Here is a 6,710-nt window from a genome sequence, read left to right on the forward strand (position 1 = left end):
GTTAACTGTGATACAGCATTTAGAAGCGTTTTAATAAAAGAGTCATGACTTCTAGGTGTTCCATTAGCTGACAAATTGGAGAACAAATATCTTTTACTTAACTGTGATCTTGTTTTCTGAAATCAAAAGCTAAGAGCAAGTGACCTAGAAAAGGAGAGTCTTTTTTAAAAATACTTATTTATTTTTGAGGTGGGGGAGGAGGGGCCGAGAGAGGGGGAGACACAGAATCTGAAGCAGACTCATAATCTGAGCCGTCAGCACAGAGACCGACGCAGGGTTCAGACTCACAAATGGTGAGATCATGACCTGAGCCAAACTCGGACGCTTAACCAACTGAGCCACCCAGGCGCCCCAAAGGATTTTCTGATGTGTGAATTTACATATAAGTCATTGAAAGGCATCAAAACTGCTCTCACAAATCATCCATTCCTCTCAGGGACAAGCCCCAAAGCCTCAACGTCCTCCGGTAGGTCAAGAAAGATTTGAGTCCACTTCCCTTGGGATTTTGGGCACATTAAAAATGGGATAAATGCCAAAACAATTTACAAGAACTATAGCATATTTTGAAAGTTTATATCCAGCACACGCACACACCATGCAGTCTAATTTTGCTACTCACTAGTTAATTGCAGGATTAACAAAAGCGCATGTATTCTTAGGGCAACACAAACTATGAGACCCAGAACCTGGAAACAATCGAGGAGATGCCATCTTTTATTTAAGCCTCAAGATGCATCTCCCAACCTGTACTGACAGTCTCCGCTGGAGGAAGGGAAACTCAAAAGGGAAGTGCAACCTTCAAACAGCACTTTTTTTTTTTTTTGGTCAATTTATTGTTCCGTACCTCCTACCTTGCAAGTTCATCTTCCTGCTTAAGCTAAAGTGGGCATGAGCTCACCTACTCTGCACCAGTCCCAGAAGGAGTTGAGCACAGAGCAGGCATTCAAGTAACGCCGACCCGGACTTGGTGCGGGTGAAGCAAACGGACGGGTCCCCACGCCTACAGGTTCCCAGAGGGATGCTGGACGCGTCGGCCCCGCCCTGGGGACTCTAAGTCCCAGCGGCCCCTGCGGGCCTGGCCCTGTGCCCGGGGTTGGGGGCGGGGGGCAGGGGACGCGCAGGTGCTTTCCACCTAGCGCGGCTCCTGCCGAACAAAATGCTGGAGCCTCTCACCGCGCTGGGGAGGGATCCGACANCATCCCCACAAGTGCCCTTGTGGGAATGTTTATTTTTGAGAGAAACAGAGACAGAGCTGGAGTGGGGAGGGGCAGAGAGGAGACAGAATCGGAAGCAGGTTCCAGGATCTCAGCTGTCAGCACAGAGCCCGACGCGGGGCTGGAANCACTGCCTCCCCCACCCGCCTCCGCCCCTGCCTTGCTGGGGAAGAGGGTTTCTGAAGCCCCAGACTTCAGGCGCTCTGGGGGTGGCATTCCAAAGAGCGCCCTAAGTATGCAGGGGTGTCTTGGTCTCTCCGTTACACTTTGGCCATTAGTGTAACCAATATAACACTTTAAAGTCTTGAAAAAAAATTTTTTGTTTATTTTTTATTTTTTAAAAAATAGTTTATTGTCAAGTTGGTTTCCATATAACACCCAGTGCTCATCCCCACAAGTGCCCTTGTGGGAATGTTTATTTTTGAGAGAAACAGAGACAGAGCTGGAGTGGGGAGGGGCAGAGAGGAGACAGAATCGGAAGCAGGTTCCAGGATCTCAGCTGTCAGCACAGAGCCCGACGCGGGGCTGGAACCCAGGGACTTGAGATCATGACCTGAGACACCCAGGCGCCCCTTAACACTTTAAAGTCTTAAAGTAGGGCATGCGAGACCTTTTTTAAAAATTATTTTTGACTAAATTTGACTTGTAGGAGCTCCTGGGTGGCTCAGTCGCTTAAGCGTCAGACTTCAGCTTAGGTCATGATCTCATGGTTCGTGGGTTCGAGCCCCGCGTCGGGCTCTGTGCTGACAGCTCAGAGCCTGGAGCCTGTTTCAGATTTTGTGTCTCTCTCTCTCTCTCTCTCAAAAATAAACATTGAAAAAATTGGTGGAACCTTGTATAAAATTACGATGTACAGCTGTCATTTTGATGTTTATATGTTGTAATATGACTGTAGCGATATTATCACATTGTGTAATTATAGTACAATATTATCATCTGTATTCTTTATGCCCTGCCTTAGATCTCCGTGGTTTATTCCCTACTTGTTACAAATTTGTACTTTGAAACAGCCTCCGTCTAATCTCTGCATCCCCTGCTAATCACCATTTACTCTCTGGTTGTTTTACGGGTTTAGATTTTTTTTTTTAGATTCCACACAGTACCTGTCTTTCTGTCTGACGTATCTCAGCGTGATGTGCTCAGCATCTATCCACGTTGTTGTAAAGGGACAAAGTTGTCTTCCCTTGATATTACATTGTGTGTATCTATTATACCTCTTTTTTTTTTTTTTTTTTTTGAGAGAGAGAGACAGAGATAGAGTACCAGCAAGGGAGGGGCAGAGAGAGAGAGGGAGACACAGAATCTGAAGCAGCTCCAGGCTCAGCTGTCAGCACAGAGCCCAATGCGGGGCTCGAACCCATGAACCATGAGATCATGACCTGAGCCGAAGTCACATGTTCGACCGACTCAGACACCCAGGAGCCCCTATACCTCTTCTTTTTTAAAGATCTTATTTTCAGTTTGTCTTTACACCCAACACGGGACTAGAATTCACAACCCCGAGATCAAGAGTCGCACACTCCACCAGCTGAGCCCGCCAGGGGCCCCTGTACTGCATCCTTTTATCCATCCATCCATTGATAGGCATTTGTTGTTTCCTTATCTTGGCTCTTGTGAACAATGCTTTGATAAGCATGGGTGTGCAGAGGTCTCCTCGAAATCCTGTTTTCATTTCATTTGGGTATATTCCCAGAAGTGAAATTGCTGGATCACATAGAGTTCTGTTTTTAATTTTTTGAGGAGTCTCCATATTGTTTTCCATAGTAGTTGGACCAATTTACATCCCCCCCCTACAGCGAACAAAGGTTTGTTTTTGGTTTTGTTTTTCACCACATCCTCACGAGCACCTTTTGTCTCTTTTTTTTTTTTAAGTTTATTTATTTTGAGAGAGAGAAAGAGCATGTGTGCATGCATGCCTCAGTAGCAGTGAGGCAAAGAGAGAATCCCAAGCAGGCTCCGCAGTGTCAGTGCAGAGCCGGACGCAGGATTCGATCTCATGAACTGGGAGATCGTGACCTGAGCTGAAATCAAGAGTAAGACATGTAACCAACTGAGCCACCCAGGCGCCCCTTTTCTTGATGATAGCAGTTCTGACAGGTGTGAGGTGGAATCTCATTGTGGTTCAGTTTGCATTTCCCTGATGATTAGTGATGTTGAGCTCCTTCTCATGCCTTTTGTCCATCTGGATGTCTCCTCTGGAGAAATGTCTATTACTTTTTCGGCCCATGTTTTAATCGGATTGTTTTTGTTATTGTTGTTACTAGGTTATGTGAGTTCTTTATATATGTTGCATATTAACCCCTTGTCTGATACATGGCTTGCAAAAATTGTCTCCCATTCTGTAGGTTGTCTTTTCATTTTGTTAATTGTTTCTTTTGCTCTGCAGAAGCTTTTGAATTTCATGTAGTCCCATTTATTGATTTTTTTAAATGTTTACTTATTTATTTTTGAGAGAGAAAGAGAGAGAGACAGAGCATGAGCAGGAGAGGAGCAGAAAGAGAGGCAGACACAGAATCTGAAGCAGGCTCCAGGCTCTGAGCTGTCAGCACAGAGCCTGACACAGGGCTCGAACCCACGAACCGTGAGATCATGACCTGACCTGAAGTCGGACACCCAACCGACTGAGCCACCCAGGCACCCCTGACCCATTGTTTAGAAGTGGGTTAGTTTCGGGTCGCCTGTTGGCTCAGTCGGTTAAGCATCTGACTTCGGCTCAGGTCATGATGTCATGATTTGTGGGTTCAAGTCCTGCATCGGCCTTTGTGCTGACTGCCAGCTCAGAGCCTGCAGCCTGCTTCGGATTCTGTGTCTCTCTTTCTCCCTGACCCTTCCCTGCTCACGCTCTCTCTCTCTCGCTCAGAAAGAAATACAACATTAAAAAGGAAGAAGAAGTGGGTTAGTTTCTACATATTTGTAGATCTTCTTTGACACTTTCCTCTTGTTGTTGATTTATGTTTCACTGGTCATTCTGACCATTATAGTCAGAAAAGATAGTTGGTGTGGTTTCAGTCTTCTTATATTTGCCAAGATTTATTTTGTGGCCTGTCCATGATCTGCCCTGGAGAATGCTCAACGTGCACTTGAAAAGAATGTGGATTCTGTGAATGTCAGATAGAATGTTCTGTGTTAGTTCTTTGGTTCCAAAGTGTGGTTCATTTCCAACATTTCCTTGGTGATTTTCTGTCTGGATGATCTATCCATTGTTGATGGAGGATATTGAGGTCCCTTATTATTATTATTGTATTATGGTCTATTTCTCCCTTAAGCTCTGTTAGCATTTGCTTGATACATTTTGGTGCTCAGGTATTAGGAGCATATATATTTATGACTTTCTTCTTTTTTTTTAATTTTTAATGTTTTTTATTTACTTCTGAGAGAGAGAGACAGTGTGAGCAGGGGAGTGTCAGAGAGAGACAGAGACACAGAATCCGAAGCAGGCTCCAGGTTCTGAGCTGTCAGCCCACAGCACAATGAGGGGCTCAAACCCACAAACCGTGAGATCATGACCTGAGCCAAAGTCGGACGCTCAACCGACTGAGCCACCCAGGCGCCCCTCTATCTTCTTGTTGTATTGACCCCTTCATCATTATATAATGACCTTCTTTGTCCCTGGTTACCCTTTTTGGCTTGAGGTCTGTTTTGTTTGATAGAAGTATGGTTTTGCCTGCCTTCTTTTGGTTTATGTTTCCCTGGAAGATCATTTTCCATCCTTTCAGCTTGGGCCTGTCTGTGTCTTTAAAGCAGAAGTGAGTCTCCTGCAAGCAGCATAGATTTGAGTGGTTTTGTAAAAATCCAGCCAGCCGGTCTATGCCTTTTTGATTGGCAAGTTCAGCCAGTTTACAATTAGGGTGATTGCTGATATGTAAGGACTCACTATTACCCTTTTATCTTTTTACCTTCTGGTTACTTTGTCTCTCTGTTGTCCCCCCCACCCCCGTTTCTATCTTTGTAAGTTGGTGGTTTTCCATTGTGATTTGTTCAGTCTGTCCTTTCTTTATGTTTCATGTCTTTGCCATAGATTCATTTTTGCTCTGTGGCTACCATAAGGTTTACATCAAACATCTCATAGATGGAATAGTGCCCTTGCTGCCTGTAGCAGTTTATCGTCATTCGCCCGTAAAGGCCCCATCTTTTCACTCCTCCTCCTGTATATTTTTGATGTTATAAATTATCTCTTTGATGCCTTGATTTCATCACCAAATTGCGGTAGTTATGGTTATGCTTAATGCTCTTTTTCTTTAACCTTCATGCTGTATTTAAGTGTTTAATATACTATTCTAAAAAAGAGTTACACTTTTCTGATTTTTTATCACCTGACTATTTATCACCTTGATCAGATTTTTTTGGTATTTGTGTCCTTCTGTTTTTGTTGAAGAACTCCATTCAGCATTTCTTGTTAGGCAGGTTGAGTGACCATGAGCTTCCTCAGCTTTTGTCTGAGAAAGTCTCTCCTCTCTTTCACATCTGAAGAGTGTTCTTGGCTGGCAGTTTTTATCTTCCAGTATTTTGAAGATGTCATTTCACTCTCTCCTGACCTCTAGAATTTCTGCTGAGAAATCTGCTTATACTGTGAGGGAGGTTCCTTTATAGGTTCCTCCCTTCCCTCCCCCGCCTCAGCTGCCTTTAAAATTCTCTCTTTATCATTGTCTTGACAATGACACTGTCTTTGACAGTGTTGTTGCTTGTGTGTTGGAGAAGGTCTTTTTGCCTTCAGATGATAAGGTGTTCTGTTAGCTTCACGGATTTTTTTTTAATGTTTTATTTATTTCTAGGAGAGAGAGAGAGACAGTGTGAGCAGGGAAGGGTCAGAGAGAGAGGGAGTGACAGACTCTGAAACAGGCTCCAGGCTCTGAGCTGGCAGTCAGCACAGAGCCCGACGCGGGGCTCGAACCCACGAACCGCGAGATCATGACCTAAGCGAAAGTCGGACGCTTAACTGACTAAGCCACCCAGGCACCCCAGCTTCACGGACTTTTAAATCCAGTTTCTTCCCCAGGGTTGGGAAGTTCTTAGCTATTGTTTCTAAAAAACAGTCTCTTTTCCTCTCACCTTCTCTTCTCCTTCTGGTATATTTGTTTATCTTGTGTTTTTTCCTCTAATGGAGTCTGAGTGTTCTTGTACGGTTTTGTGTGTGTGTGTGTGTGAGGTTTTTTTGTTTAAGTTTATTTATTTTGAGAGAGAGAGAGCATGTGTGCATGAGCAGGGGAGGGACAGAGAGAGAGAGAAGGAAAGAGAGAGAGAATCACAAACTGGCTCCGCACTGCCAGCACAAAGTCCGATGTGGGGCTCGAACTCACAAACCATGAGATCATGACCTGAGCCAAAATCAAGAGTCAGACCCTTAACCAACTGAGCCACCCAGGACACCAGAGATTTTATTTTTTTAAGTAACCCCTACACCCAACATGGGGCTCAGACCCACAACCCCAGGATCAAGAGTTGTGTGCTCCACCCACTGAGCCAGCCAGGCATCTAAGCTCTTTTCACTTCTTATAA

This window comes from Crocuta crocuta, unplaced genomic scaffold, assembly GCF_008692635.1.
Source record: "Crocuta crocuta isolate KB4526 unplaced genomic scaffold, BGI_CrCroc_1.0 scaffold142, whole genome shotgun sequence".
Taxonomy (NCBI): domain Eukaryota; kingdom Metazoa; phylum Chordata; class Mammalia; order Carnivora; family Hyaenidae; genus Crocuta; species Crocuta crocuta.